Source organism: Pantherophis guttatus, chromosome 3, assembly GCF_059756535.1.
Source record: "Pantherophis guttatus breed Tessera chromosome 3, ASM5975653v1, whole genome shotgun sequence".
NCBI classification, from domain to species: domain Eukaryota; kingdom Metazoa; phylum Chordata; class Lepidosauria; order Squamata; family Colubridae; genus Pantherophis; species Pantherophis guttatus.
The window spans coordinates 47,549,341-47,576,398 of record NC_142065.1 but is presented as its reverse complement, the minus strand read 5'-3'; the positions used below and the strand labels follow the sequence as shown (position 1 = coordinate 47,576,398).

Here is a 27,058-nt window from a genome sequence, read left to right as displayed (position 1 = left end):
CTGAATCACTGGGTATTCTCACACATGCTTATCTTGGTTAATGAATTAACTCATTTCGTTGATACATAACTACATTAAACCATAGACTACTGAGCTCACAGAATGCAATAAGCCACAAAATCAACTAACTTAGCTGAATATGCTATGCATATGCAATTACTAGGGCTTTATCCCACGTAAACATGCAATGTGAATTTAGGCATATAGGATTTTATTCTCATCTAGATTTAACTGGTTGAATCTGATCAGAGACTTTGGATTGTTGTAATCAGTTGACTCCAAAAGAGCTGATGGGTTAGTTGGAGGAAGTGCTAATAAAAAGAGCAGGTTTGTAAAAGAGGATAGAGATTCAGTTTCTGCCTTCTCCTCCTCCAAGATTTTGCTTCTTTTTTCCAGTGTGGTTATTCATATGTGACTTCAGTGTTTTCACAGTAGAATTTAGATTTTTTGTAGGATATCCATTCATGCCACATTGTCAACCTTTCTTAGACTCTACCAAGGGAACTTTTGCAGATAGATTGGAAGATGGGATTGGGGAGAGGGCTATTCTTTAAAAAAAATCTGTGTGGAGATTTTTGAGCGGGGTGATAGGAAATTTTTGGATTCTTCTGCAATTGACACTACAATAAATTGTACATTCATTTCAGACCATTCCTTGCTAAAATTGTATTTGCCTGAGATATTCTGTGACCAGATATGTATAGCTAATTTACAGATGCAATACAAATCATCCTAGCACCATGATGCCTATGGCACGCATGCCAGAGGTGGCATGCAGAGCCCTCTCTGTACCATGTGTGCCATTGCCAGCTCCTTTTTTGATTTCTGGTGCGAGTATGTGCGGTGGGCAGCTGGTCTTCACCTGTGCTGGAGTGCTGGAAACCTAAAGACCAGCTGGTTGGTGTGCATGCGTGCGCTGGAAACCAGAAGATCATGTGGCTGGCATTTGCATGTGCACCAGCCACCCGGTGTTCGAGTTTCTGGCGCTCTGGTGCACGCATGTGCATGCACGCACAAACATTCCAGTTTCGGTACTTGGTGCCAAAAAGGTTCACCATCACTGTCCTAGCAGAAAACCTGGCTGTTTAATCAGCTTTCCCTTCTCGCTAATTGCAATCTTTGGTGGGTCAGTGAGACAAGGTTTTGCAGTAGTATATTTTGAGAGCTTTTACATCTAGTGTGAAAACGTGAAGACAAACTATGTTATAAAATGGCAAACATTTTTGTTGTGCATATATATGGCATACATGTGACAACACTCTTACAAATCCCACCTTACAGCTATGCATGGAGTTGAAAATACTTGTGTGTGTGTTTGTGTATGTTAGAAACATAATGTAAATAATGATCTACTTGAGTAAGCTGCAGACAGAGCAAGTACACGGGAACTGAAATGTCTAGATTGCTGCTTTAACTGTGTTAGTTTAAATTTCTCTCTCATATTTATATCATGATTCCAAAGCTTTGGAAATAAGTTTGGTTATTTCAGCAGCAGTTTTCTGTTGCATTAAGATTGTACACTCATCCCAAATATTTATTATGAACCATACAACTGAGTATAGTAGAACTTCCTGAAAAAGTAAGCATAACATAATATTAGGGTTTATGAGACCTGAGCCCACTTCTTCTGCCTTAGAAACATGCAGAAAGCAAACTGCCTGATATGAGTTCATTTAGAATTCAAAAGATTTCGAATAGAACTGCTAATGGCTCCGTTAGAGATGTTAGAGAACTTGTACTCTTCACTGAACAGTTTGAGAGGACAATAACAGTATGACAGTAAAACACATTAATGGAGAACTTACAACATTCTGGTTTTTATATATTACAGTAAACTTGTTATTACATGGCTGAGGTGTGTGCAAATATTCATATGTACAGTAGGGTTGGACATTGTAAAGACAACTAAGGAGTGTCTATATACAGCTGCATGGTGACTGTATCCCTGTAATATAATTTCAGTGAGGCCTGGTTATTGAATAGGTTGGTTTTGCCCACATTTCTGTTCTTTTTCCAGGTATTTTGCTTTATGTTTTCTGAAGATATTAATTATAGTTATGGATATAAAATTGGTTCGTCAAGGATATCCCCCAAATAAGGTAAATCTATTTCTGACCCTTACGACAGAGTCTGAGAGCCAGGTTTAGTCTTTCCTTCTCAGCTGGGTCCATATTGAATAGACTGATAAACTTAGTCTTTACATTGGTTGGGTTCACACATTGCAAAAATCATTTTGTTGTTCTTAGTTTTGGCACATTGCATGAAGCCAAATCCTGTGGTTTGCAAATTATGATTTAGCTTAGCTCAGCGGTTCTCAACCTGGGGGTCGTGACCCCTTTGGGAGTCGAACGGCCATTTCACAGGGGTTGCCAAAGCTCTCTCTCGCCCCCCCACGCCTTCACTCACCCTCACTCTCTGCTCTGTTGGATCGCTGACCGTTCGCTTACTCCGCCCACTTCCAATCTATTGCTGCCTCCTGAGTCCCAGCTGATGGCTAGAGGAAAAAAAACTGTTTAAATTCTTGCCACGGGGCTTCAAAGCCCGCCCCTTGCTCCGCCCCTCCGCACCATTATTTATTGCCAATAAATAGTGGTGGGCGAAGGGCGGGCGAGCCAGCAATTTAACAAACGGTTCGGTGTTTTTTTGTAATTTCATTGGCCCGCAGAGCTTCAGCATAGGCTAATTAGCCCCTTGATTAGATCGGCTCCCGACTCTCAGCTGATTTGCTCTCAGCTGTTTTGCTCAGGACTCTGCTGCTTGCTGAAGCAGATACTTTTCCCCCTAGCTATGCTGAAAAACAAAACTGAAAGTAAAGCAGGCTGTTGGCTTTGCTGTTGCTGCCACGTTGGAAAATTAGGCAGGCAGATTTCTTTTCTTTTTCCTCACCAAAAAAGGTAGGTGCAAACAATGGGAAATTTAGGGAAAAAGAGGAGAGTTCAAGATTTTAAAACACAAAAGAAAAAAAGCTCTATTTAACTAGGGAATTGTAATAATTGAGATACTATTAATTGTATATTGTGTTGAAAGCAGAAATGGTTAAGCTGTGATTTGGAGGAATATATGGGGGAAATTATTTGGTTTATTATTATTGGTAAATATAATTAATGGATTTGTAAGAAATTGGATTGCATGGAAATAATTGGAATATTCATGTTCATATTGATTAATATACAAAAAAGGTAGTTATATAACTAATTGATTTATATTAAAATGTTGAATTTATATTAAACAACTGTAATATTACATAATTAACCAATGTGAGGATGGATATAAAAATAGATGACAATGGGAAGGGGTATAATATAGAATAGAAGGGAAAAATTGAATTTGATTAAGATTAGAGATGAGGATGAAGGGTAATATTGTTTTTTTACAAAAATAGATGAGGAATAAATATGGCAAAAAGGAAATATAATTGTAAATTTAATTGAAATGACTAAACACTGTTTAAATTTGTGAACCGGCCAAATACTTTGTTCAAAGAAAATACATTGTATGTTTGTATGTGTGTTTCTAATTATTGTTATTTATTCATATTTGTACTCTTTTATTCTTTAAAGTTTAACAATTTATTCTTTATCTTAATATCTTTATATTTGTTTGGGGTTGGCTTTCTTCCCTTTCATCTTTTTTATTGTAGAGCAATCTTTCTCCTCAAACCTACCACCTCTCTCTTTTCTTTCCTTCTTACTTTCTCTTCCTCCCCCTCTTCTTCTCCTCCCTACTTCCTCTTCCTTTCTCCTTCTCCTCCTCTCTTCCTCCCTCTCTTACCCTCACTCCTACTCTAATTTCCCTTCCCTTCCTTCATCGCTCTCTATTGCTGTATCCTTTTATGCATATGGACTACTCAGAGGGCTGAAAAAGTTATTTCTGACTGGTCCTCGCACTTTTGACCAGTCCTCGAACTTACAACTGTCCTCACATTTTACGTTTTTGCCCTATCTTGTCACCATGGTGAAGAGAAGCAGTTGTGAAATGAGTGACATGGTTGTTAAGAATGCTACAATGGGCATAAATGATGACCAGTCATAAGTGCGAAGACTGGTCAAAAGTGTGAAGACCTGTCAGAAATCACTTTTTTCAGCCCTCTGGGTAGTCCTTTTGTGCATATGGACTACTCAGAGGGCTGAAAAAGTTATTTTTGACTGGTCCTCGCACTTTTGACCAGATCTCGAATTTACGACTATCCTCACATTTTACGTTTTTTGCCCTAATCTTATCACCATGGTGAAAAGAAGCAGTTGTGAAATGAGTGACATGGTTGTTAAGAATGCTGCACGGGCATAAATGTGAGGATGGTCATAAGTGTGAGGACCTGTCAGAAATGACTTTTTTCAGCCCTCTGAGTAGTCCCTATACACATAGCCATGGCCACCCGGTCACATGACCAACTAGCCACGCCCACCAGTCACATGACCTCCAAGCCACACCCACAAAATAAGTCACGCCCACAGAACCGGTAGTAAAAAAATTTAGAACCCACCCCTGGTTGTGGGTCACCACAACATGAGGAACTGTATTAAAGGGTCGCGGCATTAGGAAGGTTGAGAACCACTGGCTTAGCTTGTTTTGTAATCCTTCCAGTAATAGTTTATCCAATTAATCATTTTAAGCAAATCATTGAGACTTCCTATAATACATTTATAGCAGGGGTGAAATGTAAAATTTGTTATTACTGGTTCTGTGGGCGTGGCTTGGTGGTGGTGGGTTAATATGACTGGGTGGGCGTGGCCAACTTTTTTTTTTTAAACTTTTCAAAGCATTTTTTCTAATGCTTTGAAAAGCCTCCGCCAATCAGGCATCTCAGCTGGGATCGTCAGAGAGGCATTTTAAAAAATACCTCTCTGCCGATCAGGCAACTCAGCTGGGAGTTGCCAGAGACTTTTCAAAGCATTTTTTAAAGCACCTCTTCGGCCAAGAGGTTGCAGAAAAAAATGCTTTGAAAAACCTCTGATAATCCCAGCTGAGCCGTGCAATCATCAGAGGCTTTTTTTTTTTTAACTTTTAAAAGCATTTTTTCTTCGGAAGAGGTTGTAGAAAAAATGCTTTTAAAAGTAAAAAAAAAAAAGCCTCTGATGATCGTGCGGCTCAGCTGGGCATGGGGGGGGCAGGGATTTTTGCTACCGGTTCTGCAAACCACCCCCCTCCATTGCTACTGTATTGGGCGATCCGGTCTGAACCGGGAGCATTTCACGCCTGATTTATAGTGGGTTTTAGTACCATTGGTCATGGTACCCTTTTGAATTACATGTGAAGGTTGAAGGTTTTAGGTACTCCTTCCTGAATGGGCAAATACAATTGGTTGAGGACAGGAAAAAGGGGTTAGCATATTGGACCCTTTTGAGTAAAGTCCATGCAGCTTGTTTCCCTCTACCAGGGGTGAAATCCAGCAGGATCTGACAGGTTCTGGAGAATTGGTAACAGAAATTTTGAGTAGTTCGGAGAACCAACAAATACCACCTCTGGCTGGCCCAGAGTGAGGTGGGAATGGAGATTTTGCAATATCCTTTCCCCAGGAGTGGGGAGGGAATGGGGATTTTGCAGTATCCCTCCCCTGGAGTGAGGTGGGAATGGAGATTTTGCAATATCCTTTCCCCAGGAGTGGGGAGGGAATGGAGATTTTGCAGTATCCTTCCCCTGCCATGCCCACCAAGCCACACCATGCCCAGCAAGCCATGCCCATAGAACCAGTAGTAAAAAAAATTGGATTTCACCACTGCCCTCTACCCTACTTTTTAAATAGCTATATGGATCTACTGTTAAAGATCACTATTGATTCTGTGTAAGATAACATCAGTACTATATGGCCACCCCAAGTCAAACTAGAGATACTGTGGAAATCTTGACCCAATACTTGAAGACTGTAGAGCATGGAAAGGATGAAACAGGCTGAAATTAAATCCTATGGAGGATTATGGAGTTACTGTTTGTCTTGAAAATTATATGGTTCTTTTTCTCCTCTAGTTATAAGTCTGATGGGGTGGCTTTTCCTCTGGAAAAATACCCCCAGGTCTGTACCTTGAGTGTCCTTCTGGACTCATAACAAGTGTTGTCTGGCCAAGTAGATTCCATGGCCAGGAGGGCCTTTGTCCAGTTCTGACCGATGCACCTATCCATTGTGGCAAGATCTTTCAACAGTAACTTATGACTTCCAGTGCTTGGTTGGACTGCTGCTGTAGTGTGTTTTACATACACATAGCTGCATTTGCAGATGACTTGGAAACTGCAGTTGGTACCAAATACTGAAGTGTGCTTGCTGGATGAAAGCCATTCAGCCATATTGCACCATGGCTGAAGGGAGGGTACATTGGTTGTCCAATTATTTAGTTACAATTCAAAGTCTTGCTTTTGACCTTTCTGTTCCTATATTTGGCTTGATTCTTGGGTTCTTTCAGGACCACCATTTCCAAGAAGAACCATCCTGTCTGATGTGTTTATCCCAGGAGAGGAAGTTATTCATATTTATCAAAAGAGGAATGAAATCAGTAGCAGTGTTTCCCAATAATAGTTTTCATTTTATGAAATAGTCTTCCTGTCCCTAACTAGATTTGTATAGATTTTAGCACCATTCCACAAAGTAGTAAAAATTAAATTGTACCAAAGGCCTTTGGTACTTAAGCTTACCTATGTTAATGACATAGTAGTTGGTGTAGTTAAGCATGATGCTGATTTTACTGAATTAAATAAATGATCTGGTGGTATAGAAATTGAATAAATAAACAATAAAACGAACAAGACAAAAATCTTGTTATTTGCTATTGATTCATACAAATCTCTTCCCCGTCTTTTTCTCATTGAGAATAACTATCTTTTTCCTTTCACTTGATTATGTGCATCTGAACAGAAAGGCCAGTTAAAGATGGGAATGTAACCTCTAACCCCCTGATTTGTGAAACCATTTTAGGGGCAAAAGGTGGTGGCATCCTATTTATCTTGTTTCCTGCATGATGGATTGTATGTGACAGATATAAACTACCTAACTACCTAACCCAATAACTGTAATATGAATTCTTTCACAGAGTAACAAATCAATAGTTTCTCTTGACCCTCTCCCTCTTATTTGAAGAGCATCTCCTTATCCCTATTGGGTGAATAATAATCCCTGCTATTCCAGGATTATAGGTGTGTGTATCTCCAACCAGATTTCTTCATATGTTCTAATGTTTTGTTTTTTTTTCATCATTGGAATCTTGGTGAAGAATCTGTTAAATTCATAGAGTGTCTTACATTTAATAGAGGAAGAAAATCTGACTGAATTGGAAGCAAAAATATGTTGGAAACTTAACTGTTTGTGTTAACTCACTCCCTCTCCCCGGCCCCCCAAACTGTGAGACTTATCTCCATTCCACCATAGGTACAGATGCCCTTTATCCATCTGCTTGAAAACCATATGTCCAAACTGGAACAGTTTCAGACTTAAACAATGGCCTTTAGTTTGATTTAGGCCTACTAGTAACAGTATTCAATATTGAGATTGAATTTTCCCCTGTTGACCGGAATGAAAACTGGTGCCAAAACCAAGAAAACTCTGGAAGATATTCAGGCTTTGAGTGGAGTTTCTTACTGATCCCCTCACTGTAGTGTGGTAATTAACTGTATTAGGTTTGCCTTCTTTTAGCAAACAATTGTTATTGTTAAAGTAAGGTAAACTGTTTTCTCAAGCCAAACTATCTGATGATTTATCAATGTCCTCAGTTTCTAAGAATCTCAACTACCATTTTAGATGGATGAATAACCCCTACTTTTCTCAATTTTGTTAGCAAAAAATAAAACTTCCATTTTGTTCTTCCTTTGCCACTGCTCATACCCTTCAACCTAAGTCCAATTTTGAGACTCATCTCAGAACATAAACATTGAGATATGAATTCAAAATTCTCTAATATAAACACATTTCACTAACATAATGTATTCCTTCCATAAACTTACAGTAATGTGCTTCAGGGAGTAGTACCTTTCTAATCAAACTACTATTTGCCAGTGCGTTCATTGTTTAGAATTGCCTTGGGGAAGGGAGAAATATTTACTAGTCCCTTTGTACAATCTACTGGCCTATAACCTTTTATGATGATCAACACAGCTTCTCTTGCACAGTTGGAGGGGGATTAAAGCAGTTGACTGGGATTTTCCATGCATGGCTGAATGAGGATGATAGCGGTACTTCAGGGTCTGAAATTAGTGTCTGTTTTCATTGTAGGAAATTCTCACCAGGCAATATTTGGCAGTAAAAAATTATCAAAAATAAAGAACCACGTTTCTCTTCTACTGAGACACAAAGACTCTGCCATCTGTAATATGCTTATCTGACCCTTTCCCAAATGATCTTAATATTTAGACACCAAGGACCAAATAATATTTTCTCAGTGTAGGGCAAATTTAAGTCTATCGGTTGTGAAATGAAGGATTATTTTTTCCCCCTTTCACTGAATGCCTGGCATAAGATGATTTTTTTCAGGATGAAAATGCAATGTTTGAATAGAACCACAATTCTAACAGTGTTATTATTTTCCGCAGTATGAGTCAAAACTATTATAACTTTCTTGCATATAAATAAAAAAGCTTTATTTACTTTTTAATGGAAAAATGCATACATTTACCAATGAATGGCAAATGCATAATGGAAAAGAGGATATATCTGCATAAGCTTGCATTTTTTCATTTATAAACCTGCATGTATTGATGGAGATTTAGAAATAATAACTATATAAATATAAATTCAGTACATCTCACGACATTCACTGCATGCCAGTATTCTGCTTCAATTGGGTAGGATATAGACAAGCAGTATGATGCCTTGCAAGTTAGCCTCTAGATACAGAAAACAGCATGAGTATTGCTCATGATAAAAGTGGGCTTTGATTGCCCTTATGAAATAATTGCCAAAATGTGCAAAATATACTGTTAGCAGGAGATGTTGCATATTGTATAACTAAGGCTGATGACATAGTCTGCACCTTTTCTATATTTCCATAACATTGGAGGCATAAATCAATCTTTATGGGCCTAGACTCAGCATAAACTGATGAAGTGCAAATCATTCTCATTCATACTTGTATGCCTGAATGTTTCAATCACATTTTTGTACTTTTCCCTCTCAACAAAATGTGACTTATCAAAATATTTTTCTTTTGTACCAGTCACATTCATTCAGAATGTTGAACAGTCTTCCTTAAAATTCATTCCTGGTTTTTCCATTATTGCCCTTTTTCTGGAACTATGCAGCTTCCACCAGCCTATTTCTATTTTCATCTATATCTGTAATAGCCTGAATGTTAGTCTTTTTTGTTTATTATTAATCTATACTTTCACTGCCCCCACATGATTATTAACTCCGGACAAAAGCAGACAATCTTCATTCAGATCTTTTATGTCTTTTTATATCTGTCTGTCTATTATCCTTTTGCTTAATTTACAAACACACAAAGTATTTTTCCTTTTTTGTTTTAATATGTTAATTTGTACTCTTTATCACTTGTCTTGCATTTTAAGTTATAATTTTCCATCTGAAAGGTTTTTTTCTTCCAAAGTGTTTTGCCATTACTTCCTTCATAGGGCTGAGAGAAAGCAACTAGTCCAAGATCACCCAGCTGGCTTTGTGTCTAAAGTGGGACTAGAATTCTCAGGCTCCTGGCTTCTAGCCTGATGCCTTCTAATCACTACACCAAACTGGCTCCCATCTGAAATATATAAAAGTTGTAAAATTTTAATTTAAAATAGAGTCAAATTAACGTTTGTTAAGAATGTTAGTTTTTAAAAATTCCAAGGAGAATATTTAGTTTAAACAAAACCATGATATATTGATTGCATGTTGGTTCAAACCAATAGAAACAGACAGCTTGTCAAACTTGATTTCTTTGAGGGCCGCATCAGCATTGTGTTTGACCTCAGGGGGCCAGGGTATGTGTTGATGTCACTCATGTCAGGGGCACCTCTGGTGGCCTGAACACTGCCAGCGAAAACGAGCTCCCGAGCTCCATTTTCAGCTGCAACGGTCTCCTACAACCCTCAGCAAAAACAGAGCTTGGGATGGTTACCTGCGGCCCTCACAAGTTCCATTTTTTGCTGCAACGGCCTCCTGCAACCTTCTGCCAGTGAAGGAGGGCTGTGGGCGGCCCTCCCAAGCTCCGTTTTCACTGGCAGAGGCATCGTGGGCCGGTCCTTTGCTATTTCCAGGGCGGCCCCACAAGCCAGATCTAAGCACCCTGCGGGCCGAATCCAGCCCTTGGGCCTTGAGTTTGACACCCCTGCATTAAAGTGAAAATAATATAATAAAGCTAGAATGCATTTGGTTATGACATTGTGACCTGGTTTCTTTAATTTTGATTTAAACCATAATCTGTGGCTCAACTGTTTCAAAGGTCTCTCCATCTTCAGATTAGTTTCATCAAACTAACACATAGGTAAAGGTGATGATTAACAGATTTGGCTTTAATTACTCAACTCGGACTTAAACTGATTTAAGAATATTCTAAACCAATTTCTCTTGACTAGAAACAGATGTGAAGTAGATGGAAATTGATGATCATAATGTGAGGAGAGATAGTTTAGGATAAAATCAATTGTAAACAATCTTATTTACTTAAAGAAAAATACTCGAGAAGAAAACTCCTAATTAGTTCAACCCTAAGCAATAGATATTCTCTTCTATTGGAATTGGGAAGAGTATAATATACGTATTGATAATGGAATTGCATTAAATCATCATCTTATCACTGCTTGTGGCAAACCTTTGAAAGTAATACCTACACCAGTACATATGATTGTAGCCTGTAAGAATCCTACAGCTATATTTCAGTCTAGCCTTGTATTTGTTTTGATTTTCTGTGCTGGAGGCAACATAGTAACTGGAAGTGGGAAAAAATGCAATTGGTACTATTTTGCCATGTATTAAATATGCCTGTTGTATTTTTTAGACATTTTAAAGATCAAAAGTAAATTACTAGGCAATGATCTGCCAACCCTGATACGTAATCTATTTGTCTTGGCACTCCTTTTATTTCTGTGTGTGTATTGAATTTCTGTAAGCGCAGTAGGAAAACACACACATACATACATCACCTATGAAAAGGATATAATTACAGTGGCATGGGAAGTCTGTATGGAATGAAAAAGGTTTTAATGTTATCTGTTGACCAGTTGTTAGGGTCAGCTATATTGCACCATTCTATCAAAGAACATGGTAGGTAGAAAAATGTTGGTCCCTGCCCAGAGAAGCTTATAGAATGATGGTAAGAAAATGAAGACAAAGATAAAAAAGGAAAACATATACATGCATCTTAGGTAACAGACTATTCTGAAATCAATGTATAACCAGGCATCTACAGAAGTGCATAGTATTTCATTGCTGTCTGTCTACTTATCCATCCATCCATCCATCCATCAGACTTCTACAATGGATAAGAATTCAGGCTTTATGTTAAAGGGTTCATAAGGGAAACTGTTTTTGGAAGAGCTTGAATAAATTTCTTAGGGAAACATGTATTAGTGAAGAAAAAGCAATTGAACAGAGGCTCTTTAGACAGACATGGAGAACAGTCTTGGAGAATCCCTGGGTAGAGAACAAAGTATCAGATCTTCTACTACTTCTAAAGCCTGTTAGTTCATGCCAGAAGTTGACATAGCAGCTTTGTTAAGCTATTTGGCCAACTATTAAAACAAAAACTTATATTAATGAGGGAGAGGGGGGAGGAAAAGGGCGGTAGAGAAGCCCAGAAGCCAGGGAATTTGACCTTGGTGCAATTTCAAAGAAGGGAAAAATTTGTGATCCTGCTGGTCCAAAGCTGCTCTGTCCTTTGAATGCCCAAGGCTAGAGTTATACTTGTAGAGCCATCCATGGATGTAATTAGGGCCTCCAGGTAGATGAGGTCTCTAAGTTGATGGAGCTCCTGTTTCCTTCTGTGTTGAGGTTAGCCACCCTATTCTAATCTTATCTGGAGGTTAGAATTGCTCTCTGTTTTATTTAAAATATTGCAAGTTATTTATATTTTGCCTTTCCAGTAAAAATTCAAGGTAGCTTAGAGAAAAATATTAAAATTAAAAGTTTTATTTTATAATGCCACTTGTTAATTTTTTCTTGTTTTAAACAGTTTTACCTCCCCTATTTTATCTGCTACAACTATGTGACAGTGTGAAAACTGCCTTTTAATGAGAATTGAAATACTAATAGGCAAATTAAAAGAATCTGATGCATTAGCAAGTTTCAGGATTAATAAGCAGAAGATGAGATATTAACAAAAATATAACAATAGGGGACTGAACAGAAAAAGACTTAAACAGTCTTTTAAGATTGAGAAGAAGGTAAAATATCTGGGTGACACTAGGTCAAATATGAACTGAAATATATTATTTCATGTGAATACATGGAATGAAATTAAAAATGTTATGTTAAGATGGGAGAAACCACAATTGTCATTGCTGGGAAGAAGTTCTGTGGTAAAAATGAATGTTTTGTCTAGAATGATGTTTTTTGTTTCAGACAATACCTGTTTTGACAACTGATGCACCATTAAACAGTGGCAAAAAGATACATTTAAATTTATGGGGGGTGGGGACAAGAGTTAAATATAAAGTGTTACAAGATGCAAGGGAAAGAGGAGGATTGGTTTCCCCTCACTTGAAATTGTATTTTGTAGGTTGTTGTTTGTTTTGCATCAAAGAGTAGCTGTTGCTGAAAAACAGAAAGCTTTCTCAGTTAGAAGGACATAACCAGAGATTTGGGTGGCATGGATATTTGTGGTACAACAAGGTTAATGTGGATTTTAAAAATCATTATGTTAGACAAGCCATACTGAGAATATGGAAGAGAAATCCAGGTTGTGCCTGAAAAACCCCTTTGTGGCTTTCAGCACAAGAAGCAACCCTTTATAGATTTTTTGCAGGAAACAGAATAAAAAGAAAAAGAGAGAAGAGTGTTATATTGTAACCACAGAGTAAGAGTTATATTTATAATTGTACTTAAAAATGTTGTAAAGAAAATTAGAAGTCACTTCTTTGTATCTTTTATTTCTTTTTGTTTCCTTGCACTTTTATTTTTTCTTTAATTTCTTCTTTTCTTTTTCTCACTTTATATCAGTTTGCATTAGTTTTTAATTTTCTATTTAACAAAAATCTTTAAGAAAAGATTGCACAAAAAATGAAAACTGCATTTGCGTATTTATATTTCAATTCTCATTAAGAGGTAAGAAACTTTCCTTGGGTTGGAAGTTAAGGAATAGCCTGGCATGTCTACACATCACACAAATTTATAATTCTTGGAATGGTAATACTAAGATCTTGGAAGATTGTAGCATGTTTGTGGAGTCCGTGTGAACACACAGAAAGGATGAATTTTGGATATTGGAAGGACATATGGAGTGTGTGGGTGGGTGTTCCACTTCCATTACAATTGAACTGACTAAACCTGGCTTGCACATTGTATGTTGAATGCAAAAAACAAAAAAAGAACCCCATTTATGGCCTCAGTTCTTTTGAAGCAATTGACTCCAAGTCAGCTTGGAGACAAAGACGACTGTATCTCTTGGGAACATATCATACCAGAAAACCTATGTCAAGGCTGGGAGCCAGAATACATCACTGTGGGGGGCAAGTCTTAGAGCTACTTTTAACACTTTTCACTTTTGTGGATATAAGCTGTGGAGGAGATGCAGAAAATTGCCATGTCTTTTAAAAGAACTCAGCATGACCAGGAACTCAGCAGGGCTGCTGGCAATAAAAAAGGCACCAGTCTACCAAAGTAGTCCCAGCTGAGCTCACTTAAAGTAAGTGTCACCTTTAAAGAATACTAGTACCTTTCATGCTGAGTCAGAAAGAGACATTTATGGGGGTCTTCTGAGCAAAGGGGAGGAAAAATTGATTAGTGGGGACACAAGGAATATGGATTCTCATGGTGCAAAAGCTTTCCAGCACTGTTAGCCAGCAAACTGTTCTTGCTTATCATCTGAAATCTTAAGAGGCAACAGATATGGATGGAGTGTTAGTTCTGCTTTAGATTCGCAGCACTTCAAGTATCAGAATCTTCTAAACTGCAAGGAATATTCACGGATTTGCTTGCCCCTTTAGACTTGCAGCAACATGATTTAAATGCAGAGCATTTAATGATAATACTAATAAATGTATATGCCATCTGACTCCCAGTGACTCTGGGATTCTTGATTCTCTGGATGAGACACTAGTGAAAATTAGTCTTTTTGAGGCTCTTTTTGTTGTTACACTTAAAAGTTGGTAGTGCTTTATATAGCAACAACAGCAACTGTAACAGTATGCACAGAGATGGAAGGGCTTACAAATTCCTACAATGGAAGAGTGGATGCTGAAGTTAATGGAATTAGCTGAGATGGCAAAATTGACTACTTTGATCAAAGAAAAGATTTTGTCCAGCTTTGTTTCTAATTGGAGACCACTGTTGGACTTTTTGCTTGAAACTGAAAGAAATGAAATTTAAATTTTGGGACTTGACAATTACATCCTGTTCATGGTTATGTAAATGCTCTATATTATTATATATGCTCTATATTATTATAATGTATTTTATATTTATTTTTGTGCCGAAGAAAGTTGGAGGTCACTCTTTTTCTACTCTTTTTCTTCCTTTTCCTGCACTTTTAATTTTTCCTTTATTTCTGACCTTTAATTTCCTTTTTTGTTTCTTTATATTTTGTCTCTTGTTTGAGACATAATAAACTTTTTAAAAAGTTGGCAATCCTTGGATAATCAGAGACCTGTTTAATTCAGGGGTGAAATCTACTTATCTTCTTTACTGGTTTGGAAGTGCACCCATTGCACACACGTGCGTGCTTCGCTCACGCGCACCAGGAAGTAATGACATCCAGGGGCTTTGCTTCGCCATCACTACCGGATCGCTGAACCACTCGGCATGATCACTACCGGATTTTCCGATCCTATGTGAACCGGGAGGATTTCACCCCTGGTTTAATTAGCTTTTTTTCATAAACTGCCACAGAACTATTTGTTTTGTTTAAGTTGACTAACAATGCCATAGGTTTGGAAAGCAACATGTCTCCAATTTTTCATTTTCTTTGCACAGCTTTGTGTGGTCCCTTTTCCTGTTCTAGACACTGTTCCTGACCTTGTAATTATACTAATCCATTTTTATTCCAGTGTAAAAAAAATCAGTTTAACTTACAATGCAGTGCTAACCTGCAACACTACCAGATCCTATCCCATAATTTTTGACAAATTATAATGTTTATTATGACAGAAAGGGAATGTTTTTAAATATGTGGTGAATAATTAACAGTATTTAATGTAACCAATGTATAAATCGAGGTAATGTTAGGATTAAATGAAAGACCATTTTGGTGTTGTTTTGATCAACACCATCATTGATCAAAAAGTGAGTTGTGTTCACATTTTACAGCATGACTTCTGGCAAAAGACTAAAGGATGAAATCTGGTTCTCAATTCTGTTTTGTGCAGCTCAACATGAGGGGTACTTGGGGTGATTAGTGCATCGCATCTTGGAAGATATCCCAGATCATCACCACAGTCCTTAAAAAACACCCCTCTGTAAGTCTTTAATTAATTAACTCTTTAAGTCTGTAATACTCCAGTAAGCCCTGTTGATCTCCATGCTGGGTTTACAAATTAAAGTTCATTTAATTTTGGTCTATTTGTTTAGATCCAGCAAAACCAGCTGGGTGATTTCAGGCCAGACATTCCACCTCAACCCAACTTGCCTCACAGAGTTGTTGTTGTGGGGGAAATAGGAGGGAGGACTATTATGTATGTTCACTGCCTTGAGTTATTTATAAAAAATAATAAAAGCAGGATAAAAAGTATTTTTAAAAATTGTGGCTTCTTGAAAAACACAAGGTTAAGCAAATGATGGCTGCATGATATATGAACCAGTCAACTCTTTTCTGAGTAGACATAGATGTGATTGCACTGTAAGGTTACTTGTAGATGGGAGAACTGGCTTGTTGTGGCCACTTCATGAATTTCAAACTGGGGATTTCCTCATTGTGGTGTAATCTATGTTATATTAGTGTAGACAGAAGATTCCGTTCTGAGGTGACCACCTCTGAATGTTTACATTCTCCTACAGAGACCTTGATTGTGGCAGCTAAACATTTTAAGGTGTTCATTGGCTGAGTGTCCAATTGCAAAAATAGCACTAAACACTTCCACTTATACTCCCTCCCACACTCTATTGTGTGTGCCATGGGTTCCCCAGAACAAATGCCTGCTATCAGCATTGCACATATCTGGGCTTAACAACTGTGAGCCTTTGCTTTCAACAGGTTGACTGAGGCAGGTGTAGGAAGTGGTGGCCAAGGCAGCTTGTTGGCGAGCGCAGCAAGCAGAACATGCAGAGATAAATAAGGGCGGACTGTGAGGAATGAAGTGGTGGGGGGAACAGGTGCCTTAGGAACCCTAGAGACACAAAGAGCTGTTTGTCTGTAGACCAACACTGAAGAACAAAACACATGCCATTCTTTAAAACTTTAGGGTGGGTTGTATGCAATTGAGAGCCAGTAAACAATACAAAGGCAAAATTTCCTTCCCTGAAAATTCTCTTGGTTTATTGCTGTGCAATAAAAGAAACTTAATTTTCTACAAAAACCTTGGGGGCCCTTTCGTGTTATCACTCAAACACCAAAATAGAGAAGAATTCCTCAAAATAGATAGAAAGTATAAGCTCACACTCTATTCCCCTCAGCAACCAGCATAAATTGGTGCAATTCTTTTGGTGAGTAGGAGTTGGAGTTGAAGACAAATCAGTGATAAATCAAGACAGTTATATTAAAATACCCACTACATCTTTGCTGTGAACAGTTTCTTAAAACAGACTCAGGATGAAATATCCTTGATGTGGAGAAAGTGATTAGAGCATATGTCTTTTTCTTCTAATCTTATTCACTTTTTCTAATTTGGTACTCTCTGAGGTTAGAATTCAAATTATTCCCAGTCAGCATCGTTTTCAAAAGCATTGGTTTGGAAGAGAGTGATCTGAGATATCTTCTACGTAAATTAGGTTTACGCATTGCACCAAGCCCAAAAATGATGGATTTGGTTTTGCCATAGCATGTCATATGAAACTAACCATTTTGGCTTATTATTCATAGCTCAATGTGCTTTGGAAACATTGCTGCTTTCTTTCAGTCCCTTCCTGGACTTTGTTTATTTGTTGCTCATAGTTGAGTCTTTTAATTTTTCCTTACATAAAACATTTGAAATATTGTAATCTTTCTGTAAGCAACTACACATGCAATGAAGTCTTGAATGAGCTTGACTTCTAGTGGTTACACATGGATAGGTTCATGTGATTTTCTTGACAATATGGAAGTGGTTTGTGATTCACTACTTCTAGAGTTCTTTGTTTGTCTTACTTCTCAGTCCAGGCTGCAACTAGAATTCAAAAGGAATCTTTGTGGAGTTCAAGGCTGGCATCTCTGTCTCTCTTTTGTAGAATTTTTTTTCAGAAAATGAGTACCCCTTAGAGACATTTATGTTCACACATTTTTATTAAAGAATAAAGTAGGATTTTTCAGGTTTTGCTCAGCATAATGAGAGATCCCATCTATTGATTTTTGTAAATTATGGGTTATAGTTTAGCATCCTGTAGGAGCAAATCAGAATCAGAATAGAGTTGGAAGGGACCTTGGAGGTCTTCTAGTCAAGCCCCCTGCTCAATCAGGGGACCCTATATCATTTCAGACAAGTGACTGTCCAGTCCCTTCTTAAAAACCTCCAGTGATGAAGCACCCACAATGTGTGAAGGCAAACTGTTCCCTTGGTTAATTGTCCTCAGTGTTAGGAAGTTTCTCCTCAATTCCAAGTTGCTTTTCTCCTTGATTAGTTTCCTTCCATTGTTTCTTGTCCTGCACTCTGCTGCTTTGCAAAATAAATTTGACCCCCTCCTCTTTGTGGCAGCCTCTCAAATATTGGAATACTGCTATCGTGTCCCCCGTAGTTCTTCTTTTCTCTAGACCAGCTAAACCCAAATCCTGCAACCATTCTTCATATGTTTTAGAGCTTTAATCATCTTAGTTGCTCTTCTTTGCACTTTTTCCAAAGTCTCAACATCTTTTTTGTAATGTGATGACCAAAACTGTATGCAGTATTCCAGGTGTGGTCTTACTAAGGCTTTATAAAGTGGTACTAATACTTCATGTGATTTTGATTGTATGCCTCCGTTTATAAAACCAAGGATTGTATTAGCTTTTTTGGCTGCTGCTGCACACTGCTGACTCATGTTTAAGTGATCGTCCACTAAGACTTCCAGCTCCCTCTCACAGTCACTGTTTTTCAGCCAGATTTCGCCTAATGTGTACTTCTTGTACCTTTGTTTTTTCTTGCCCAGGTTGCTTTTCTCCACATTAAATTTCATGTTGTTGGATAGGGCCCATTGTTCAAGTTTCCCAGGATCTTTTTGGATTTTGAGCTTGTCTTCTGGGATGTTGGCTATTCCTGCTGGCTTAGGGTCATCTGCAAATTTGATGAGTTCTCCTTTTATTCCCTCATCTAAGTACTGGCTTATTCAACCAACTGTAGCATGATGTGAGAATTTGGGTTTGTGTTGACTTTTGCATCTTATATTATGCGACCACAATAAACTTATTTTTAAAATAAAATAAAAAACCCACCTGTGTTGGAACTATTGAGCCACTCCTATTCTTATTTTAGTTGGAGAGTGTGTTACATTTGCATTACAATCAATAAACATATCATTGACATTTTCTCTGTGGAGATGCCCCTTAAAACGGTCATTAGTTCATCTAAATGATGTCTCCGTTTTAGGAAATGGTAATTTCTTCCTTTCGCCTCATTGCCCTTGTCATGGCTAGATGCAGTGTGAAATGGAAGGAAATCTTCTTGGATTCAACACTTGAAAATGTTGAATTGTGACAGCTTCCCTCTTGTTCCCACATCCCAGCTGCTTTAAGAAAAAAAGCAGGTGTAAAGTACATACATTTTTATGAAAATGAAGGCAGGATATTAAAGAATAGTTTTCTGTTTGGTTGGATTTAACAATCTCCTGACAACCGTCATTGAGGGGAGTTACCATTACAGCAGTCTATGTGTTTCAGAAATAAATGAGACATTAGGTCATGTTGTATTGTTTTGTCCCTATTGTGTTGTTTCAAATTATCTTTCCTTCTAGACAAATGCCCTAGTCATTCAAATTTATCTTCATCTATTACTCTTTGACTAGTTTGAGTCTGTCTCACTGAACGTAGCTAAATAATACTTTGCTATCTATAGTATTTGCCATAACTTACCATAAAGAAGTTTTTAGATACTGTTGTATTCAGACAAATTGATTTATTTATTTTTTAAAAAATTCTATTTACTGTAATTAGTTACTCACATTTAGGTTCCACAGCTCTGTTACTGTTTTAAGAAGAATGTGCTTTATCTTTGAATTTACTTTGAAGTGGTCTATGACACTAATAAAATAAATTAAGTTTAAAATGTTTGAATGATCACTATCATTATTCTCCAGAATAACTTTTAATTTAGTGTGATTACTTTAATAAAGAATGTTGTGGTCTTGAGAGTTAAGATTGGATTAGGAAAAATTTATCATGCTTTTTTTAAAAAAATTGATAGTTATTTTAAAAAGACAATGATAAAAAAACAACACAAACTAAACTCAGAAATGAAAATAGAAAGTGCAGGGAAAAAGAAAAGAAGAAGAAAAGAAATATTTAAACATGTGATTTTCATTATAACAAGTAGAAACTCAGTAACTATACAACCTCTGTAAGGTTACATGCAAGTATCTCTTCTTCCTATAATCCATCTCTTATTCATGCCCAAATCAGTATAGATAGTCCTTAATTTAACAACCATTCGTTTAGTGACTATTTGAAGTTATAATGGCATTGAAAAAGTGACTTGTAAGCACTACTCACATTTACAAACATCACAGCATCTGGATTGTCACCTGATCAAAATTCAAGTGCTTAGCAATTGGCATATATTTATGATGATTACAGTGTCCTGGGGTTACGTGATTTCCATTCCTGACCTTCCCAGCAGGCTGCTGAAAAGCAAAGTCAAGGAGGAAAGCCAGATTTACTTAACAACTGTATGTTTCACTTAACAACTGCTGTGATTTGCTTAACAACTGTGGCAAAAGGTTGTAAAATGGGGCAGAACTCACTTAACAACTGTGTTGCTTAGCAATGGAAATTTCGGGCTAAATTGTCATAAATTGAGGATTACCTGTAAATCATTAACATTTCATTACTGATGAAATTATTTAGCTTGGTAATGAAACATCTGTAACTATACAAGCTCAGAGAGCACCAGGGACCCCACATTAACATTTCAGTTCTGATGTCAAAGTCCATAAAGGGTTCCCAGAAGTTTATAGAAACATGTCATGTCTTATTTTTCCTTTGGCCAAAGAAACCATCTCTATATTTCCTTCCCTTTGCTTCTAGGAATCTTAATCTTTGTTTTATTAAGATATGGTTACAGAATTTGATCTCTCTTCAGGTTTTCTTCCATCTCAGAGGCTTCTTTGTGGTTTTAAGAGACCTTTTTTTGCAAATCCAATAAAGAATCATCATCCATGTCATTCTCTTGACTTATCCTTTCTATTCCCACTTTAAGTGTGATCTCTTTTTATAATGTTTTCAGTTTCCAATATTTTACAATTTCTTTAAGTTCTAATTTTTCAGCATCAGATAAAGTTTATTTCAGCTCTTAGTCCTGTAGATTTTCCAAGGTATTCTCTTTCAGATCGGTCATTATTTTTTAAATACCTTTTAAATACCTTTTGGACATAATCTATCCATAGAAGCAGAGAATATTGCTGACACTGAAGGTAGTAGTTTCTATTCCTATTTTTAAAATATCTCCTAGAGTATTTCAGCTGTCATATTTTCTGTCATTTTATCCCAATGCTGATTAAAAACAAAAGCCAAATCTTACCTTTCCCCCCCCTTTTTCCCTTTCATGCCTGGAATCTTTAGTCCCTTCTAGTGTTCAATTTCTAAAATCATAAAATCACCCATTTCTGTTATGACTTAAATTAGATTAAACAGTTTAGTTCCCACAAAGGCACTGTTGATTTATATAATTATTTGCAAACTCTTACAACAAAAAATCATATTTAGCTTTTAATTTTCATTTCAAATTTTTAAAATTCTTATGCTTATAGTTAATTCTTATTTTTTTCTAGACTGAATGCAAATTCACCAGGTGGCTTTGAAAACTTGTTCTTTTGAAGACCTCTATTAGCCTTAAGATAGTTAAATAGGTAATTTCTGAAAGTGATTAGAAAGTAAGGTTAAGACCTCACTGCCGGGTGATGGTTTTCTCTGTTTCCCTGTGTTCAGATCTATGGGAAACAGCTATCTTGTGGTGTCCTCATGGGGAGCATCTATCTAGAGCTGAACTGGGCAATCTCCTGTTTTCGCCTTATCAGGAGAGATTGGCTTTGACTGTTAGGTTATTTTGATTATTCTCTATTCCTAGGTAAACATGATAGAGGAATATTCATGTAGCTGTTTGTAAAATGGGTTGCCGCTATTTGAATAGCCTCTTTTAATCAACTTGGTTATTTTCAGATGAGATGCATGCTATTGAGATAGTGAATCTCTATCCTACTCGCAGCTATCAATCATTGATTAATCATGAATAGCCATGTAAAAATTATTTCATTCTGCTGGCCAGCATAAAAGAAATGATCTAGCTCTAAAAAGAAATAGCAATAATTGAATAGCAAAATATTTTTATGGGGAATATCCCCAAAGTTTAGATTTATTTGGATTGGCCGGTAAAACTCAAAATTTCCTGTAACTGTAATATGTGGTAAGGATTGACAGGATTGAAGCTAAATTGTCCAATGTGGATTGAGTATACAAAAAGCCCTAAAATGCTGATTATCATTTACAGCAGGGACATACATTGCTTTTTTATCATGTCAAAGTTGACATTTCAGTGACACGCTAAGGGGTGTAGCCTAAGGAATAAGTAAGGCCAGCACTATTTTATGCATATTTAAAGTTGCCTAATTAAATGACAGCTTGACCTATCTTTAGCAGCTAATTTTTTTAAAAAATTATGAAACTATGGAGGTTTGGACCAAGTTGGTATTTGGATGTGAAGACCACCACTTGGGCAAAAGGCTGGACTGAGAAGTTGAAAAAGCACCGTGGGAGAAGGTGAAAGACATCTTCCATCTTGTTATCAAAAAACTTTACAGAGAGGAAAATAAGTTTTTTTAAATTTTAATATTTAATTAAAATTTCTTATTTCACTGCTTTGTAAATGGTATCTAAATATCAGAAAAACACAATATTTAAACTCTGCTTTCTGCCTTTTTTTTTGGAGTTGCCACAGCCAGTTCATACATGTATGTTAATCATATGATGATTAACAATGATTTGCATGTGTGAATGAGGCAACTCAGATCAAACACTACAGAGACCTTTCATATCACCTTACAATGCTTTGCAGTTGATTTAATTCACACATTCAGCTGCAAACACCTCATTTTGCATAATCAAGTGGTGACATGCTTTTATGAAGCAGCCTTGTTTTCTTGTATAGGTCATTCAAGCTTTCTATATCGGTTGTATTCCTATAATACAGCAACTAAGCAACAGAAGAACATAAAAAAATCCTTATTAGAACAATATCATTGTTGGGAAAATTCAGACACTATTACTACTAAAATATACAGGGTTTTAAGATCTCCAGGTTACTTGGTCAAGATTTAAAAAAAATAGCATGAAGAAGACGCTGTTTCATTTGTAAGAAAAAATACATAACTAGGTCAGTGATTTTTTTAAAAATTGCTCTCAGGACCCCTTCCTTTTTTAAAAAAATGTGGAAGACCCAAAAGATCTTTTGTTTGTATGGATTATATTTATTGATACTTATCTTATTAAAAATTCAAATTGATGCATTTGCAAAATATTTATTGAATCATGTAAAAATAACAATCTTAAACCCATTAGATACTAACCAATATTTTTCAATAAAAAACCCAATAGCTGACTTTGTATAAAAAAGAACACTGCTTGTGGGGGGGCGAAAGCCCTACTAAGCAGGTATATACAAAAGTATGAAGGCTATTGCTTAACGCATTGTAAGCTGCCCTGAGTCTCCGGAAAAGGGCGGCATATAAATCGAACCAATAAATAAATACAATAAATAATAAATATTTGATTGAATAAAAATGAAGGTTGACATTGTTTTAAATTTTTGCAAATATCTTTCACAATTGGCAAATAATTTTGATTTTTTTAAATCCCTGAGAGGGTCTTGGGGGATAGGATTACATTTTATGAAACACTGATCTAGATAATGCTAGTAAAGCCAGAATCTAAACTCTGCTGGTGTGCTCTTAGGCTTTTGGCTAAATAAATCTAGCTTTTTTTTTTTTTTTAGTCTAATGGGTAAGGTACCAGGCTAGAAAGTAAGAAACAATGAGTGGAAGTGCTGCCTTAGCTATGAAAGCCAGTTGGATGTCTTTGGGCTAGATATTCTGTCTCAGACAAACCCATCTCTCAAGGTTGTTGTGGGGAAAATAGGATGAGGAAGGTGCATTGGATATGTTTGCAGCCTTGAGTTATTTGTAAAAATAATAGCAATAGCACTTAGACTTATATACCATTTCACAGTGCTTTACAGCCCTCTCTAAGTGGTTTACAGAGTCAGCATATTGCCCCCAACAATCTGGCTCCTCATTTTACTGACCTCAGAATGATGGAAGGTGAGTCAGCCTTGAACTGGTAAGAATCAAACTGCTGGCAGTCAACAGAATTAGCCTGCAATACTGCATTCTAACCATTGTGCCACCACGGCTCTTATAAATAAAGGTGTGATACAAATAAATTAAGACTTGTGTATTAAGGAGATGACAAACCTCATTGCTTTCTTACATTTTGTGTGGTATTAACAATTACTTTAAAACAATGTTTTAAACTGTGTGAGGTATTAACAATTACTTTTAAACAATGTTTTTTAAAATACATTTTTAAACAAATGACTCCAGTTTGATGTAACTAAGCTTGAAGTATACATATATATATAAAATATAAAGCAGTGGTGGGTTTCTACCGGTTTGCTCCGGTTCGGGCAAACTGATAGTGGCGGTGGTGGGAGGCTCCGCCCACCCACCCAGACGTCATCACAGACACTCTGCGCATATGCAGAAGTGCCGTGTGCAAGCATAGCAAAGGTAAGTGGAACCCACTACTGATATAAAGATATGATAATTTATAATGGTTAGAGTATAGTGAATAGTGTATTGTGCATATGCAAACACATATACTGGTTTAGTTCATCCTTCTTGAAGAATCAGCCTCTTAAATGAAGTAAGGTTTCAGGTAGCTGTGTTGTGACCCAGGACCAAGTAGGTAGTATTAGGTGCAAACAGTTCCAAAACAAACAGACTTTATTAGAACAGCTGAGAATTAACTCATTCTCAGCGTAGTCCAAACTAAATCAAAACAAATTCTTCATAACAAAAATTCTTCAGTCTAATCACCAACCTTGATATAATTAGGCAAACTGCCAAAGGCTTCTTTTGGCAAAAGCTCAGAAGCAGAAGACGCCGACAAGAGATAAGTGCAGCAAGACAAGAACAAGTCTATCAACGTTGTTTTCTGACAAAAAGTCCAAGAGCTGTTGCTGGTCTTTTAAGCCTTATGGGAGGGGCCAATCATCTCTTGGCCCTACTCCCAAGTCGTCCTCTTTGCGGTAGCTGCTCTTGCCTTCTGGCAGCTCTTCTCATACGTGCACTAGGAACAGGCTCCTCCTGTTCCTCTGCCTCTCTACTGTCAGCCTCTGGAGGCTCCAGAGTCCGCACATCACTCCCTGATGGCCCTGGCCCCATCTCTGCCTCTGACGCAGAGCCCCCATCTGGGCCTTCCCCAGCCTAAACGCCAAAAGTGCAAGGAGCGCTGTTACTTTCTCACCAAAGTGGTCCCTATTTTTCTACTTGCATTTTTTACGTGCTTTCGAACTGCTAGGTTGGCAGAAGCTGGGACAAGTAACAGGATCTCACTCCATTATGCGGCGCTAGGGATTTGAACTGCCGAACTGCCGACCTTTGTGATCGACAAGCTCAGCGTCTTAACCACTGAGCCACCACGTCCCTCAGTACACCTGCAGTTACCAATCATCAACTTGCTATTAAACTTATGAGGGAAATCTTCAAAATGGCCAATCCTCAGCCTGGCAGGAAAAAATTAGCCAGTGGTAACTAACTATCCTCTTAATAGACCACTGAGCAGTATTTGGCTATAGACAAGTAATTATTGCCTGTACCAACTAAAGCATTGTTATAAATGCTTAAAATGACCATTTTATTTTTTTCTTAGCTGATCTTCCTTCTCTGGTTATCTTCCTTAGACACTGTCGTGATCAATATTGGTAAAGTCTCTTTTGATTCCTTGTGACTATAAGCTATTTCTTGGGCCTTTTTTATTTACTGTCCAGATTGATCATTCTGTTACATTAAAAATATCTTATTCCTTGATAAAACATGTAGGCATTAGAGTGGAGCAGGGACATTGGTTTTGGATCTGAAGCCTGACTGAATAACTCTGAAATAAAGGTCACAATGATAGGCTATTGTATTTTAGTAATCTCAAAGGTTGTATCAATTAAAGTAATACCTGATTGATTCAAAAGGGTATTGGTTTAAGATGGTGTACTAATATAGAACTTAGTAGCGTGATACTTTTACAGTGGTAAGGGAAGGAATAGCAAAGAACCGGTGGGGCTGACACAGGCCTTGCCTAGGATTTGTCAAGATTCAATGGCACATTTGATTGTCTGCAATTTTTTTGGTACTTTGACAAATGGATTTGGTGAATAATTTAGGAAATCCCAACTTATGATCTCCAGTAAAATTTTAAATTATTGTCTTTTTTTTAAATTGTTTTATCCAATTTGCTGTTTGCTGCAGTTTGTTTAAACTTTTGGGTTTTCGCATCTGGAGTGTGTAATATTGGAGCTACAATAATTCAATTGATGAACAAGAATTGTTGTTATTTTATCTATGCTTTAATAAATTTGGATTATAAAATCAAAATTCTAGGCAATAGTCTACAAGGGCATATGGCTTTACTCTATTAGCAGCCTAAAAATTAAGTCCTTTTTAGGCCTTCCTTTTTTGTAACAAGTAATTATGAACTCTTTTTTTTTTTTTTTGCTGGCTTCCTCTGTTTCTCTTCTTTTAACCCCCTCACTCTTTTTATCAGCATCTAATGGCATAAGCTATCCCATCTCATTTTTTAAAAAAACATCACCTTTTACTTGAAATTTGGTAAATAATATATTACTCTATTTTATTGTTTTTCTTTCTTAAAATAGTTAGCATTAGCATGCTAATCCACTTGCTAGGGGTGGGCATATCTTTTGTCTACTGTAATGTGAATGATTGGTTCCCCTTGCTCTTGATTTCTTGTATTTTTTTTTAAACTTATAATATTTTGAACTTGACTGTTCATCTAAATCATTTTTCATTGCTTGTAAATATGAGTATGTGTAGGTTTAACAATTCCTCATTTATGAGTTTGCATGGATGAATTGAACTAATTAATTTCTATTTATAAGTTAGAAATAACTATTTTTCCAAACAACAAAACTGACAGTTCCTGAATCTGCTATCTACACACCACACTTCAATTCACTGGAGTTTTTTCCCCTTGACTCTTGTCCATTTATGTCAGTGTGAGATTTCATACAAATGGGAACCAAAGATTTTCATGTCTAATCATCTTATTTTGTTTAGAGCTCATGTACAACTAGTTGAAAGTTTCACCTTATCACAGAAGATGTTATTTCCTGATTTCAGATCTTGAGATTTTCACATGGTGCCAGTTCTAGGGTGGGTATTTTTGCTGTTGGCACTGGAACCACCCTTGCACAATAAATAGAAGAGATAGTCAGGCTTTGACCAGGAAGGGTGGCAGTGCAAGAGTGAGAATAGCAGGATGTATGCCACAAAGAAATAACAGTGGAGGGGTAGAAAAGTTGCAAAGCCACTGCTGGCACCATTCAAAGATTTCAGGTTAGGTTAATAAATAATTTGACTCGGCCTTTAGTGATTATTCTGACTAGGTATGCA

At 37.0% G+C, this 27,058-nt stretch overlaps 1 protein-coding gene across 8 annotated transcripts in view; it reads left to right on the top strand.

The window, feature by feature from the left end:
* SOX13 (SRY-box transcription factor 13) overlaps positions 1 to 27,058 on the top strand; it is a 62,249-nt gene that overhangs the window by 6,555 nt on the left and 28,636 nt on the right. Inside the window, exon 1 of one of the 8 annotated variants that reach the window (XM_034414499.3) lies at positions 15,433 to 15,522. The exons of the other annotated variants lie outside the window; for them this stretch is intronic. The gene's annotated coding sequence lies outside the window, so the exon portion shown is untranslated. Of the gene's footprint in view, positions 1 to 15,432; positions 15,523 to 27,058 lie in introns of those variants that run through there. 8 annotated transcript variants of the gene reach the window in all.